Source organism: Centruroides vittatus, unplaced genomic scaffold (genome assembly GCF_030686945.1).
Source record: "Centruroides vittatus isolate TY-2023 unplaced genomic scaffold, ASM3068694v2 contig_487, whole genome shotgun sequence".
NCBI lineage: Eukaryota > Metazoa > Arthropoda > Arachnida > Scorpiones > Buthidae > Centruroides > Centruroides vittatus.
In genome coordinates, this window is record NW_027122275.1 from 1,795,894 (window position 1) to 1,813,878 (window position 17,985).

Sequence of the window (17,985 nt, forward strand, 5' to 3'; positions counted from 1 at the left end):
ATTTACTTGACAAATTTTAATTAAATGATAATTGCAACTTAATATTATAATAATATTAAAACAAATCTAAAAAATTAATTTTGTGATCAAAATGTGTCAAGATTTCTGTCGATTGTGATCAAAGCTGCCCAAACCACTACTCCTTGTATGATTCAAAAATGGATATTAACTTCAAATCAAAACTAATCCAGTAAAAGTACCAATTAGGAAAATGTTCATCTCGGATATTGATGTGAAGAGTGAATTCGAATATAACTTTTTTTCAAGTATAACAAAATAAAAAAAATGACTCTATCCAAAATTGATTTTTCTATTTGTTTTGTTATCCAAATGAATCAATAGAAATATCTGTTTAAAAATTTATCTAAAAATGAAATGCAATGGACTGTATGTCTTAGATATCACGGGACGCGTTAGAGCAAAATAAGAATATAATACGGATTGAAAAATATTTCATACGTGATGGAAAAAAATGAAAAGATATGCGACCTTTTATGGAACCCTTCCAAACCAAGAATAAATACTAAAATATTTCTTTACCATGTAATAATTCGTTTAGAATTCATGAATTATAAAATTTTCATTATATTTAAAAGAATGCATCATATTATATTAAACAAAATTTTACATTCAGTTAATGAATTATATGATTATTCTATGTAATTAATTATTTAATAAATTAGAAATAATGAAACTGATATTGGAATATTGCTTTGATTGAGCTTGCTCACAAATTTTCAGATTATTTTTAAATAATAGATGTCTTCCTTTGTTACGATCGAAACCACTTCCTTTATTTCACTTAGATTGATTACTATTCATTTTCACATATTTTTAGTATCGAATCGACCCAGATGAATAACAGAAGATATTCTTCTATTGGGATTAGAATTTATATAATTAAAATTACATTGTCATATTATTTTCATTCTTTAAATAAAAATTTGTTGTACAAACTGAAAATATATGAAATATTAAAGGATATATTTTAATTTATAGAAAAGAAATTTAAATTGGATAAGAAATGTAGAAGTAAACAAATTATATTTGGATAAATCGGTCTTCTATTTAATTTCAACCTGACACGATCAGCTTGCTACTTAAGAGGATAGGAATTTTCCAAAAATTTAAATTAAATTCATGATATTCTGATGTAAACACACACAATATTAATTCAAATGTTAATATTATAGCTGAAAATTTTAAGTTATCATATCTTGGGTTATATTAAAAACATTTAGCTAGATAATGTTTTTTTATTCTTGCATTACTCGATGTATGAGAAATAGTAAAGAAAAATTCATTATGAAATATTTATAAATAATATGAATTACGAAGAAAATGAATACATGATATACTATAAATATAATTAATAAAATATTGTATAGCGTTAAAAAGAAAATAGAATAAGAAGCATTGGATGTAACAGAAACCTAAACATAAGTAAAAATTGTACAGTAGTTAGCATAATTAAAACACAAACATGAAATTTCCTAACAAAAAGTAATTATAATGAGGATGAAAAAACATTTAAATGGTGAAAGAATGCATCTCAAGATGAAAGATAAAATTCTTGAAAAATGTATGTTTGGATACGGCAACGTAACATGTGAGCGATCCACCGAGAAAAATACCTTCCGGGTAAACTTTCTACGGGACTGACCCGTATTTAGATGATAAAAACGTGATAAATACTCCGAAAATCTCCACGTGACCAGTCTACCAGACGAGGCGCGACCAATTACCAGTGTTCAGTGGTTTTTTTCTATTCACCCATCGGTGGGCTCTTGGAAAATAAAATTGAAAAATGAGTTTTATGTCAGAATACAAATAATAACGTTGAGTGAAATTTTGATTTCGTTATAAACGTAATGGGGAGCTTCGCTCTCCAAGCGCTTTGCCATTTGTTCAAAAATTTTGTGACGATTCATCTATTTCATGTACCATTGTTCCTACTGTTTTTTCTTGACAGAAAAACGCTCTGAGAGTTTTAAGCTAAATACTTTATATATGTAAAATAGGTTTCTAAAAACAAATTGACAATTTTGAAAATTAAAACATAAAATTTTTTACTGTTTAACGTTGAAATTTTAAAAAAATACTTTGATTCCTTATTAAAAGATCAATCTATAATCAAATGGTCAAAAAAGTTATTTAATTTTCCATTATAAACAATTTTTTAATAAAGTAAACTTTTCTAATATTTCAATTTATGCTCTCAGCTTACCCTGCGGTTAAACCCTCAGCCTACCGCGTAGTTTGATCCGGGATCCAAGTCGGTAGAGTGAATGCAACACCGTTGTTGTTCATGGTATCGAATTGTGTTCTAATAGAATTTTGCCTAATTTCCCGACCTTAAAAAGCTTCCCTTGCCTAATTTTTAGCAATGTGGATTAAAAATGATCGAGAGGAAAAATTAAAATAAAAAATTATCAGATAATTGTTATTAACCTCGCGACATTCGGAGGAAAAGACGAAGGGGATGACCGTCGTTTACCCCTTTTCAATTAGTGTCAAATGAGTGTTATTACCTTATTCACATCAAGTGAATACAAACAATTTATCTTAGACAAGAGAGAAGTAGGATTAAAATTAACCAATTAACTTCCTCTGCAATAAAATTGTGATTGGTTAGAAAAAGAAGAAAGAGGAAAAAAAAACGATAAAAAAAAAGAAAGAAGAAAATCATACCAGAGAACAGAATCAACTTCGAAGAAGACGGAGTCAGCACAGAGAGAGAGATGAAGAGAAAAGGAAAAGATATAAGCGTAAGAGAAGAAAAAAAAAACTGAAGATAAGACAGAAGCAACAACTCTTTTCCTGGCATGTTGTAAGCTGCAAATCTCTGGTTATCCTCTCCAGTTAGACCTCTTTACGTTTATCAGCACCTAAATAGGTTAAGTTTCGAGAATAGGATGGATGTGTATATCTAAATATAAATATATGTCACTCTTTGTTTTTTGCAATAAATTTTCCTTTCTTATTTCTACATTGGTGTAGTTGATTTTATATTCGTTCTTTTGAGAGGGTCATTCATGGACTTTGGAGTGACTCTTACCCTCGAGCCTTATGTATTTCAATCCTATTCCAGAATTCAAAACGAAGGTATGTCCGACAATACACAGCTGGTGGCAGAACATCCACCAAAATCGAATCTCGATTTTGACGGCTTCCAAACCCCGGTGTAGATATTTAAATTTATAAATTAAATGAAAATTCGTAATAATTATACAGTGTATCTCATTATCATTTCGAGTAAATTAACGTTTGGAGAAATTAAAGCATTCTTTCAATTTAATCATATATTACTCAATAATATTCATTACTTAAATAGAAATTTCTGAAACTATATATGAAAGTTAATGAATATGCAATTTCGTATAACAATGTTAAGGATGAGTGGGAATAAATTTCGATATCTGTAATTATATATGTGATGCATTTGCATACTACAACACAAAATTATTACTTTTAATAAATTCTATAAATTTCAAGTTTATAAGATAAATATACTCTAGATGCTGTTCAGTGTTTTCTAATTTAAAATAAAAAGTAAAATAAATTTCTGTTCTTTTATAAAAAGGTATAGCACAAATTTTATATACAAAAATGTTATTTTATGTCATTAACAATTAATAAGTGAGAAGCATTTAAATCATTATACAGCCTTTTTTAATGTAATTATAACATTTTATTGTATAACATTTTTAATTAAGCATTAAGTAATTTACTATAAATCTCTAATGACAATATATTGATATTATTTGTTAATATTTGAAAGTATATAATTCTAGAATTTAAATTAATAATTATTTCTATGTTAACATATTATAATCGAGTGTTTTGAATGGATTTAAACAACATTTAACTTATGTATGTATCTTTAGGTTTTCCTCGCGTGTTATAAACTGTTTTGTTACACAATAATTTAATATTTGCTATTAATAAATATGCATTAAAATCTTAATTGATTTCCGTTCGTTGTTAGTAATGAGATGTATTTAAAGGAATAAGTTATTACTTTAAATGTACCTGTATATAATAATTTGATGTACTGTACAGTCTAATTGAAATATGTCTCAACTCTTCTCAATATAATTAAGGTAAAAATGAAAATTTACATATTTATTTATTTAAATTTATTTAATAAATATGAGTGGCTCTCTTTCATGCTAAGTATGTCTTCAATTTGTCTTTCTTGTAAATTGTATACTGCTTATAAATCGTTCAAAGTTGTAACTCGGCAACTGTTTCAACATATAAATATATTAAATGGAGTCACATGTCGTTGAATCACTTTAGAGAAATCCTTTTTAATTCAACTACAATATAATTATGTAAATTAAAATATTTAATTTTTAAACAATTTTTCTGTATTTGTTTTCATTATAACTACGTTTTTTATTTGTAACGATAGGTTCGTTAGTGCCATGATTATTAATAAGCGATTAATTTATTTATAAACGGCAAATAAACAAAAATAAAATTTTGTTAGTCACGTAATTTTTATTTTGGGCTGATGTAAAATATGGTTAAGAAGCTACGAAACGGTTGATTTAATTGGTGGAAAAATGATGAAGCCATTTTAGAGAACATCGCATAATATATAAATAGAAAAACAATTGTTATTTTTTTTATTTTAATATACCCATAAATATAATTAATATTCGAAATGTGCTAAAAATATCTTCTATTTCCTAAAATACAAAAGAAATTTGCTACATCATTAAAATTAAAAATCATAATTAATGACTTGTTTTTAGAATAAAGCTATAAAATTATATATTGATAATATCAAATTTTCAAAAATTTCAGTCAATTTTTTGAAATTAACAATAAATTTACACAGCATAATAAACAATCTTACACTGAACTTAACTGCAAGTATATGGTATTAAAAACATATACGTTATTATATTTCAGTTAAGTTTGTAGATAATCGTTTTATATTACTGTAACAAATTAACTTATAAATAAATTTATAAAGATACATTTGAAGGTTCCTTACTCATAATAAAAATTTTAAATATATATGTATATTTATCTGACATACAGCAGAAATACAATTTTGTAATTAATTTATTCAAAATAGTATAAATATCATCACAGATTTTCCCCTGTTGACGGTTATTATACAAGTGAATTCCTTTAAACTTTCAATTGCTGGTATGTAGCGATTGCAAATTAATACTACTCTTTTAAATTAATTTACATTATAATTACTTTCAAAGCCATCAACATCGACTAAAGTATGTTAAAACATTCAACACTCGCAGGTTGTAATGTATTATTAGTAAATATTGAAATTTTGCGAAGTAACTTTCCTAATTTGTCGTAAAAGATAGATGCTATTTAAATATTTTGTAAATTCCACCAGGAATAAAATTCGACTACTAGCAATTTTCTGTATTTAATTAATACGGCGTGTAAAATTCATTTCGCCTCTAGTCGATAAGATAATTATAAAAAATTTTATTTTTATTTTCATATGTTTAATTAAATAATAAATATATTTATTACACTATTTTTAATGATATTGTTAATATTTAATTTTCAAATAAACTAAAAAAAAACAAAATTAAATTTAAATAAACACATTAAAATATGTACATAATTATATTTCATTTTGAAGAAGTTTAAAGAGAAGAAATATATTTAATTACATTTGCTTAATTAAATATAATTAGATATTTTTAAAAAATTGCTTATAAGACAGTTATAAAATTTAAGACAGTTATAAAATTTTAATTAATTTGGATTAATTCTTCATTAAATTGCAAGAAACACAACAAGAACTCTCAATTTTTCTTTAAAGACTTTTTAGTTGTTACAATAATTTTCCTTAATGTGTTCAGAACTTAAATTTTTAATTAAGTGTATTGCTTTCTAAATATTTTATTTTAACGTATTTACAAGTTTTATTTAAAAATTTCTTTTTGAAGAAATTTATCAAATTGTTGTTTCAAAGTTATCATTTCAGAAACTTACAATAAGCTATGTATAAGAATTTGATATTGAAAAAAATTAAATTAAATTAATCCTAGAAAAATTTATTTATATTCTATACAAAATGTTTTAGAAGAATAAACTGAATACATTAATTTATGTCTTACATTTGTTTTCAAAGCTAAGTTATATAAGATGTCATTAGTTATAGAATAAATACATATATTTAAAGAAATTTTCAATAGAAAAATTCTATTTAATTTATAGGAAAAAGATTATTTTTTTTAAATTACATTTCCGGCTGTAATATATAAGAAAAAGAAAGTATGGCAATCGGTCAAAAATTGATCCCTCTTCAAGATTTTTACACTTTTGGACTTAGGCCACTTTGAAACGTCGAGAAATGCAAAAAATTCGGGTTTTTTTCTGTACAGTACGTATGGATGCTTGTGTGGGAAAGCACGATTTTCTTCACCCTATTTGAAGCTTAATAATTCTTGTGTTTTCCCCTAAAATTTCTGAAAGTTTGCGAGAAGGTTTGCTTGTTAAGGGGATATTGATGCTGTTAAATTTTGGTGATTAAAGGTCGAGGGAGTGAGGAGATAAAAGAAGTCGGACTTAATGAAGATGTTACTCGTTAATAGCACTTACAATTTTTTATAAACCCCCTCGTTACCCTCAAAATTAAGCTTTTGTCATTTTATAAGAGTTAACAATATAAAAAGTTTTTAAAAATAAAATAAAAAGTTTAAAAAAAAAAAAATAACTCCATCAAATGTTGCTGGAAATGTTAAGCAACTCGTTGCTGGATTTTTTTTTTGGTTTGTGCTTTAAAATTTTAAAGAAAATTAAACTACATTTATGATATATATATATAGTTATATATTACATTTCTTTTATGTTGCAATGTTAATTGAATTTATTTTTGTTATAGTTATATAGAGTTATATTCATAGTCATAACGACAATAGGAGGACTTCCCCATGGCTATCGGAAAGGAGATAAAATTAGGTATTTTCTCCATGAGAATTTCTTTATTTTCATTATTTCAGCAGTGTGTTTTACAATACTGCATGTCCATTGACTTGTTCGAATGCCTACCATAGTCAAACGATGTGAAGGATGCGTACGGAGAGGAAATCGGAACATCGATTTATGAAACGAATAATGATATTTCGGGAACATTCTGATAGGCCGATATATCTGTTATCAGTTACATAAAACCTTTTTTGTATTGAAAAACAAACAGTTTATAGAAATCTAGACATTTTTTTATTCGAAAATATTTTAACTTTAATATATGTGTTTACATTATAACCCAATAAGTATGTATGTGCAATACGCCCATTTAAAGCACCACTTTTTTAAATGGTTACCTATCTATAACAAATGATGCACATATTTAATATATTTTAAATATGACTAATATCTGTGAATCATATTTAAATAAATATATAAACTTTTAATAAACTTGAATTCTTTACATACACATTTAAAAAATCTACGTTTCAATCAATTAAAAACACAATTTTTGCAACAATTTTTAAATATGATTAAATAATTTTCTGCAATTGTTAGGTATTAGCAAATCACTGAATAATACATATATATCAATATATTATAAAAAAATTAATACATTTTGAAATATATTATAGTTGATCATTTCATTATTTAGATAATATTATATATGAAAAATTTTTAAATTTACATTTCACATCTTTTATAACTAACAAAATGCCAAAAATAAATATTTGTATTATGCAAAAATGCAGAATAGTTATACAAAATTTTCTTCAAATTAACTAAACTTTACGATTAAAGTATTTGATTTAATCCTTATTCAAGAGATGTGTCAATAGAGAAGTCAATATTTCAACTTAATTAAATAAACATGAATGCACTCCACGTGTTTCCCGACATACACGAGCGATGTAAATTTTACATTTTAAAGGAATTTAATTTTGAATATTTAATTCCGTTTCATCATTATATCGTGTATCATTGATGATATAGGAATAAAATACTGTAAATATAAAATAAAATTTTGTATACTTCCAAAATTTAACGTTTATAATATGAAAATTTAATTGTTTTGCTATAAAAGTATAGACCACAACATAATGATGTCTTTCCTCTAAGCGTGAGTTATTGTTAAAGATGAAGAAAATACAATTGAACGCTTAGATAAAATATAATAATGATCCACTAGTATTTTTCTGTTTAAACTAATTAAATCATTTCAAGACTCGTTATCTCTGAATAAATAACATCAACCTTATCGGATTAACATTTTAATGATTTAATTACATTTAATCTTTAACAGAAAATTATTTAATTGCACTTATTTGATAAGATGTGTTAGATTTATATTACACTGTACTGTACGTGTGAAATTTGTCCATTCCTCAATATGTGAAAAAAACTTTATATTTCCGTTTATTATTATATTTGTTTAAATTGTCATCCTAAATAATATAGAGTTATCATGTGTCAGGATATTGAAATAAAGATAAATGGAAGCAATAGCTTCCCAAGACTTTATATATATATATTAAATTAAAATAAAAGCTGCTTCTTTAGGTTTAGTAGAAACGGACAGTATGACCGCTTTATTAAAGTTTATTGCTATAACATATTAGAAGACGAGTAGGATAATTGGTTATGAACAGACAGGCTTCTATGTAACTCTTTGCATAGAAAATAATGACTGAACACTTCATAATTAAAAGTTCACTATTGAAGTTGCTAGTTTTCTGTTTACAATTTCGTTTTGAATATGCTAATGTTGCATATATGTATTCAGAAAAATAAGAGATAAAGATGTAATCATCATCTAATACAATAGCGATAGAATTTAAAATAACGAAGATAGATAAAATGTTTTTATTTGTTCTTAAATGGGAAACTTTTGTGTTTCGAAATTGAAAATAAAACTTTTAAAAATGTCCAACTTGAAGTATCATATTCCATAATAGAGTTCCGTAATACTAGCTTATAAACTCACATATATAAAAATGATAGAAATTACAGTAAAAATTCTTCTATTTTAAAGTGGATAAAGCTTAGTAAGAACATATTTTTTCAGAGGTTCTGAAGAAAAATATCATTTATCTCTAATGATTCATATTTTCTCCAAATAATTCTACAGAAAAAGTTTTATTCTATATTGCTAAATTATTCAGAGTTTTCCACGTTTTTATTAGACATTATTTTATTCGTTCAATTGTCTAAAGGAGTAGGATATAATAAACATATATAAAATAAATTCCGAAAACAATTAGTTTTATAAATTAAAAAAATAATAATAATAAATTTTAATATATTGGAATAAATTTTTTAAAGTCTTAATGTTTCATTTATAAATTTATATGACCGTTTACTTTTAATATTTATTATTATAGATATTTTTAAATACATGATGTCTTAAAATGTTTTAAATGTGTATATTTTTCTGATATAGAAGCATCGAAGATTATTTTATAGCGCGATAATTCGTGGTATACAAACGTCCTAGACGATACGTTGAATTATGAGGATGGACCCGTACTTTGTCAGCTGTCAGATTAAAAACAAACGAAAAGAATTGATTTCTAATATAAATCAAACGTATTAAACAAAGAAAATGTGATCAGCTGTATTAAAAAGAAAGTTTTTAGCTTTTGACACTTACAAAAAACCTTTTAAATATATCAATAATTTTCTGACACAATTTCTTAGTCATATCAATTAAAAATTACTCGCAATTAAATCACTAATTCCACATTTTCTCTTAAGAAAGAAAAACCGAATATGAAAATTGATGATAGGTTTTAAAAAATAGTATGCTTGAATTATTAATTTAGTTAATTCAATATAATATCAATATATATATAATATTATTGTTGTTCAATTTAAACTCTAGAAATGTTTATAATTTTTGGACTTAAAAAACTGTAAATTATCATTATTAATTTTGAATATTAACATGGTCCCGTCGAAAGAAGAAATATCTCAACAGTACTTGTAAACAAGCGGAACATGTGACATTATTCGCATTAGAAAAAAATAAATATTTATTTTTTGAAATAAAAAGTCATATATAAAATAAAATATCTCTTTTTGCAATAATTGTAATTGCTTTAATTTTAACTGAAATTTATTTATTGTGTTGGTGTTTTGGATATGAAGCTATCAAAGTTCGAATTATTTATGATTTATTCGTAAAAAGATGTGTATCATGAATTTTTATATATTAAATATTTAAATGTATGTAATATATTAGAATTTTTATAAACGGTAACCATCGGGGAGGTCATTTTTCCGTTTTAATATTCATTCAATCAATTCTTGAAATAAGGAACCACATATATACATTGTATCCGAATTTATTTTATTTTTATTTTTATTTTTATTTTTTTTGTTACTTTACCTCAAAAAAAAATCTTACAAGTTATCGTAGAAATACATACAAGTAATTAATTTGTAATATTTTCAAAATATTTATATGTGTAATTCTTATGGGTTTTATATTTATATATGTACAACAATTATAGATTAAATCAAATTATAAGTTTAGGAAATAATTTATTTAATGCAATGGCATAACTAGAAATGTTAGTCCCTTAAGAAAAATATGGTAAAGGGCCAATCAATGGTAGGGCATAGATCCTCAACAATTATGATGGTTATTCTAAAGGAATTTAAACAAATTTTTTAAGTTTTAGCAAAAATTTTCGGTAGGTGTGTTAAAAATTTCTTTTGTTATAATCAAATTTAATATCGAACAAGAGAAAAAACATTCCAAAACTTTCTCTCTATTCCAATCTTCAAAAAGATTTATAAAAATAACGAGCAATTATTTATTGTGAAATCGTCACAATATCACACTGCAATTTTTTATTATATTTTTTAACTTTACTTAATTTAAAATATGTTCTTCACTTCAAATGAGTACTGTCATGTACTTGTATATCATACTTTTCTATTAGCAGTGGAATCGTGCCGGACATCTGTCTAACGCATTTCAGGGAAGAATTTTGAATTGAAATATCTTGACTTCAGTCAGCCTCGGAAGTTCACATATCACAATCGGGGCCTCCTGCCATAAACTTTCTACACCTCATCTCAGCATTTATCTATATAACTCCGTTCTCGAGAGTAAGGAAATACAGACAGCAACAGTGGGAATTTATAGGTCTACATTTCTTTCAAATTGCAGCCCAATAAAAATTACTCTCCGTAAGAAAAAAGTAACAAAGATTTAAAAAATTACAAAATTACAAAGTAATTATAAAAGTAATCATAACAATCGCAAAAGATTGTTGTGAAAGCTTTAGTGATACAAATACGAGTACAATACACTGCACTTAGACACATGAAATACCTACAGTACTAACAATAAATTCAATCTAATCAGCACATCGATCTTTAAATAATATTAAAGTAAGGATAGGCTATTGTTTATGTTTTCATATAGAAGAACTTTCTTATGTAATTAAAAAAATTCTCATATCTATTCTGTTCCATAGAAGCAGTGTCTAGGACCTAGTCTGGGCTCACTTTAATTATAGGTCTTAATCATCGCTTAACAGCGCTTAATAGTACCCACGCCCCTGATTTAATGATAATCTATGTAAAAAGAAACGTGTTTCTTGTAAAAATAATTAATCTAATAACTTAAAAAATAAAAAATAATTTAAATAATTTAAATTTTTAAAGTTACAGTTACCATCATGTAAAATTTTTAATATTTAATCTTATTGTATAGGTTAATATATCTAATAAAAAATCATTGCGAAATATTTAATGTAATCATTATAAATATCATCGCAGCTTTTCATCTAAATAAGAATTTTTTTTGTCGAAAAAGTTAAAAAATTCCGGCAACGAGTTTTTTTTTTTTTTATCTTTCTCGGCAACATTTAAAATTTTGGTGGCGGCATCTGTGTTGATATTTCATTTTAAAGGGCTTTTTATATTTTTGATTGTATAAAGTAGCAAAAGCTTAATTTTCAGGGTAGAAATGGGTTTAATAAGAAATTATAAATACTAATAACGAGTAAAATCGTCATTAACTTCGACCTTACTGGAGATATAACACACGACCTCCCCTTTATTTCCCCACCTCATCGACCTTTATCCACCAAAATTTAATAGCATCAATCTCTCTAATAAACATATTTCCTTGATAAATTTCACAAATTTTTGACAATAGGCACAGGAGCTATTAAGCTTCAAACATAGTGAAGAAAATGTGTCCCCCTACACGTATTAATAGTCACACATACAGGAAAAAACTCAAAACTTTTGCATTTCCCGACATTTCAAGGTCCCGAGTCCCAAAATGTAAAAATCTTGTGGGGGGCAATTTACTGACTGATCGCCATACTTTCCCTCTGTTATATATAACAGAACTGGGAAAATAAAAATCTATTTTATTCTTATAAATCACTTCTCATTAATTTAATTAATATCCACGAAATTCTTTTAATAAATAAATTTTCGAAAGCAATATATTGTATTCTATATGGCCATATTATGTCATTTTGGCAGGAGAGAAATGCAAACATTAAATATTAAGTGTCCCATTAGAACATTTAAAATCATTCAAATTACCAAAGGTCTCTTACATCATACACTTTTAAGCAGATTCACAATAAATTATTGAGATTATTTTGCTGTTGATAGTCTAAAAAATTGTGTTTTATTGTAAAAATTTTTTTTATTTTTTCTTTGTAAATGTCTTGTATAAAATGTAAGGCATTACAGTATATAAATACTAGTATGCCTGATACATGTTATTGATATGTAGTCTGTACTAAATTTCTTACATGTTGCAATGTTAATTATACAGATTAGGATGTTTGTTTGTTTGTTTGTTTGTTCGCTATACACTCCTAGACCGTTCGACTAATTGCTACTATACTCAGCAGTTACGTTTACATACTTCTAACGTAGATAGTGTCGTACATCCCACACCAAAATATTTATCGGATTTCTGTAAACCAATTAATTTATGTCTACATTCGATTTGTTGATTTATACGTAGCGTCATCCAGTGACAAAAAATTTAACAAAATAATAAACTAAATATAATTTCTATAAAAAAAGTATATAATTTTTTAAAATATATCCTTTTTTATAAAAATTGCAAAAAGCATTACGACTATGACAATGATATAGCGTGAAATAGACGAGCTATATTATTACTGCTCCAGGTAGCATATAGTACTTGCATGCGTGAAATCGAAAGTTTTACCCTGTGAAAAGTTTATAAAACATTTAATTTTCCATATCTAACGACTCGGGTTTTTTCATTTTTAAACGATACTTTCTTAATAAGTGCCCTCCAGTAGCCGAGTAGAAAAACCACCTAGCACTGGTGGTTAGTTAGTTCGGGGTTTGGGCATGTCCACGTAAAGTTTTCCGAGTTTATTTACGTTAGTAACACTTAAATAGAGTCCAGCTTTCCATAAAAGTCTTCCCAGGATGCATCCCCTGGCAGATCGCTCACGTGTCGCGTTGACGTAACCAAATAAACCAAACTAATTCTAAAGACCGTTTATTTATTGTGACATTGTCACATGGCCGGGCGGCAATTTTTCCTCACAATCTTCTCAATTCTTTTAGTGGTGGTCTTGCCCTGTACAGTACATCATACTGTTCCTGTTAGCCCTAGAGTCGTGTCGGTCAACTATGTAACTCCGTTATTGGGAAAATGTTGAATCGAAGTAACGTGACTTCCATTCCAAACCGAAAGTTCGTATATGGCTTCCTGCCCCTCAGCATACCACATCTGGTCTCGATTTTCATCTATCTAACTTCTTTCTCGAGATTAAGGAAGGACATTATAGGTGTACAATTTTTTTCAAATTATAGTCCAATAATTTTTCTATAAACACGATATTTACGAGGACGTACTTTTCACGTTGTTTATAAAATATGCTTCCAAAATTTAAACTCTTTATTATCACATAAAACAATTATTTTAGCATTTTAAGATTTTTTTTATTTAAACAAGTTTATATGAAGTCATTTGGACGTTAAGGTAAGAAACGTCGATCACATGCGGGGCCATCACAACCTATTCAACACTGATCACTTTTCAAATTTTAATATAGATCAGTATTAATTAGTAGTCGTTGACAATCCTCTCTTCCGGGAGCAGGTCAACGACTACTTTTGGTCGAATTAACTTCAACTCCTTTCCGCAACACTCCTGCTTCCTATCAGACCGAGCGGTAATGTTTTAAGTGGTTTTTGAGGGTGCAGAGTTTAAATATTCGGTTCGTTTCTCCGAAATTTGATTGGTTGGCAGATTACCGCTTGATATTCGGCTGTGAATGGTACAGTTTCTTAGAGTTAACATTAGGAAAACATATGGCATCTTAAATTTTTTAAGATATCATATCTTCAATTAATGTTTACTTGACCAATGAAATTTTGCCATTTCGTACCATCCGAGTAAACGTGACAATGGTAGGCTGAAATGACTAAACTGTTTATATGTTTTTCGTTTTAATATTTGTGTTATATTACAGTATTTGATTCATATGACAAGGAAGGTTATCTTACGTAAGAGTTTATTACACCGAGTCACCAATATAACACATTTTAAAATTCTTTATTCTCTTAAAATGTGTTAGATTGGGCACTTGGTGTGATAAAGTCTTACGTAAGATAACATTGATAAATATAAATGAAATACTATATCGTATAAATAACATTTCTACTATAATACAATATAGTAGAAATGTTAGAAATACGAAAGAATCTAAAAAATCTTAATCTTTGCTTTATTCTTTACTCGATCAACGCCGGGGTCATCTGCTAGTATGTATATATTTATAAGGATAGTATGGGACTTCGGCTATCCGCCTGTTTAGTTTACAAATTTCGTGATATACCTCTATTCCTGTATCGCCGTGTTTATTTCCTTGCAAAAAATGGGTCATGACAATTTTAAGCTAAGTATTTTATAGACAGAGTACATTTAGGAAGCGATATGTAATAATAAAACGAATTATTTTAAATTAACGTCGTTGATTGGTTACGCGCGAGATGGAATTTTTAATGTTTTTTCCTATACATATACATATACATATAACACATAATATAAGGTAACAATTCTTAAACTGTTGTCCCCGTATCTGTGGGGGTTCCCACAGTTAAAGTAATTTTTTAAACAAAAATTTGACTTACTATTTAAATATATTGTGAAATTTATAATAAAAATACCAAGATTTCTTGCACTCAAAGTTTCAGTTCTTAAACTTTGAGTGCAAGAATAGCTGAAATAAGACATATTTATTTTCTGCTTTGGATAAAATTGATCTTTCGAATCCTTGACGCTATGTAACTAATGTTTGTTTCCGAAGTGAACTTTTGGAATCAACGTTCAATAAATTCGTTCAACATAATTCGAGGATTTCAGTGTTTATTATTGATTTATTTAAATTATGATGAGCTTCGCGTCATATACTGTATACGAATGTCAGAGTCTTTGTAGATTGTCAAGTATTTCATTTCATTTCGCTTGTGTAAATCAGCTAAACAAATAATTTAACTATATTTTCTATCGTTAAATTATATTTTAACTGAAATATTCCAAAAATATTTCATAATAACTAAATATAGTTTTAATCGGTAAAATAAATTTTGTCTTTTTCAAAAATGTATGTAGATTAAATACAAGGTGTAGGAAAAAAGGAGAGTTGAAGATGAGTTTCAGGAATAAATGAAAAAAAATAAAAACGTTAAATTATAAAGAAATTTAATTTATATTTTCAAAATCATTCTGAGCTTCGACAAACTTTCTTTAAATATTTGTATTCAGAAACCACTTAGAAAAACGAGCTTGTTTAATGATCGTAAAAGTTTCTACGACTCGTTTTGTGTCAATTCTATTTACTCAAACCGTTTCCTTCGTACAGATGGAAATACTATTAGTTTGCAACTACTCAAGCTCATAGGATCTAGTTCTTAACGATGTTTTTCTTTACATAAAGTTGAAAAACTTATTAAAAGAAACTGAGTGAAGAGAACTGATTGACGAATAAAAGAAAATTTTAATCTCTGAAAGAAGTTGATTTTTTAAAATATTTTCTGAATTGAAGAGTGTGTTGGAAAAACGTATTAAAGCTCAAAGTGCTTGGTTTGAAAAATATTAAATAAAAAAACTTATTTAATATTTTTCAAAATAAATTTACAGATAAATAGTCATCTTGCCGTCAAGCAGATTTCGACGTGTTTACTCATTCCAGAATCTTTTGAACACACTTTTAAATGATTTTGGATTATTTCTAAGTAGTATGGAGTAGTGAAATTTTTACAAATTATATTGTGACAAATATTCAAGTTATTCTTTAATAACCAAAACTTTTTATCTATAAAAATCGTTTAAATTTAAAAATAACCAACTAGTTCAATCACACCACTTCTCAGTTTTCATATACAATTATTATAAATCATTAAAAGCATGAAAATTAATTCGTATAGAATTTATTTATTTGAAATAATCTAATTCTCCCAAACACAAAACAATTGTATTTTCTCTTTTTACCTTATTTCTGCCTTCCTGAGGGGAATACACAGTAGAAGTCTTTGTGTTTTTTTCTCGTGATTCAATCGTGTTTTTAAATGTTATTCTCGTAGATAACATAATATTTACACTTTATCTTAATTTTCCACCTTATTTGTTTTATTTTAATAAGAGGAAGAAGGAAAATCAACAAAAATTACTGAACATGTCGTTCATGCAGTTAATTAGTGTCGTGTCGTGTTTTTACCACTACTTACTGCAAAGGCATTAGCAAATATCTTATAAATTAACTCAAAAAATAAATAATTCGGTCAATTTCTTTGCTTTTCATATACTTTTGAGTGAAAAATAAAGTTATTTAAAATTTTATCACTCGTCGGCATTTTCATGTGACAAAAATTAAAATTTTACAATAGCATTTAAAAATAAAGGAGTATAATTTAACATATTCTATTTAATTTCAAAACAATGATATAAAATAAAGAGAAAAATTATTAGTGTTATTTAAAGACAAGTTCTAAACAAAGAAGATAAAAACATAATAAATAGGTCTATAATTATAAATACCTAGAATTATCATAATAATAAACAAAATGATATTTATTAACATGCAAGAAGAATTGAACTTTAAATCGATGCTTCTATAATGAATGAGAAAATTTTCGCACTAGGAAATGCCACGATAGCATTCCATGCAATAAACGAACAAAACAAAAAGCATAGTTTACTGATAACAGAGATTAAAATAATAGGTTTAATAAAGTTTTTCCGTTAATTACAATTGTCATTATTTTCTCTAGTAACAACTAACTTTGACTAAGAACTTGTTTTAACGGTGAGAAATTTCAGTCAGTACTGCTTCTCATTAGCTAGAACTCGTATTTACTATAGAATTTTTAGAAAATATTAGTATTATCAACTGCAGTTTGTTAATTCTAAATTTAGTTAATTAAAACTAAAATTAACGAAGAGTCTTTGTTCAAACTAATTTTGCTCACCTTCACAACAGAAAAATATTTGCACCGATCGCACGTTAGCACGCACGAAACACTAACGTTCTGTTGTGATTAGATTTCTGTCCGACAGATTCTAAGACATGTGAACCAGCTTTATCTACACTTTCTTTGATATCAATATATCTTTCGCACCTGACATTTCTTTCTCCCCTTCATCTAAAAAAAAATCCGTCTTCATGAATCATATTGCCAATTTATGTAAGGTAATCCTAACAAATCAACAAAATTTTGATTCTTTTACATTTTCCTAATTCTAACGTCAGTAGATATCCTCACCACTTGTTTGTTGCTTTTTTACAACTGCAGATAATTTATGATTAAGAATTCATCCGAGTAATTTAGAGTAATAAAATATTGATTTTCTCTTTTAACTTTGCCAAATTAAAAATATTCTTTATTAAATAAAACTTTAAAAATCACTTATTTCTACTTAAGACAACGAATTTAAGTAATTATGACGGCTCGCATAATGACAATTTAATTTACAAAATTTAGACAATTAAA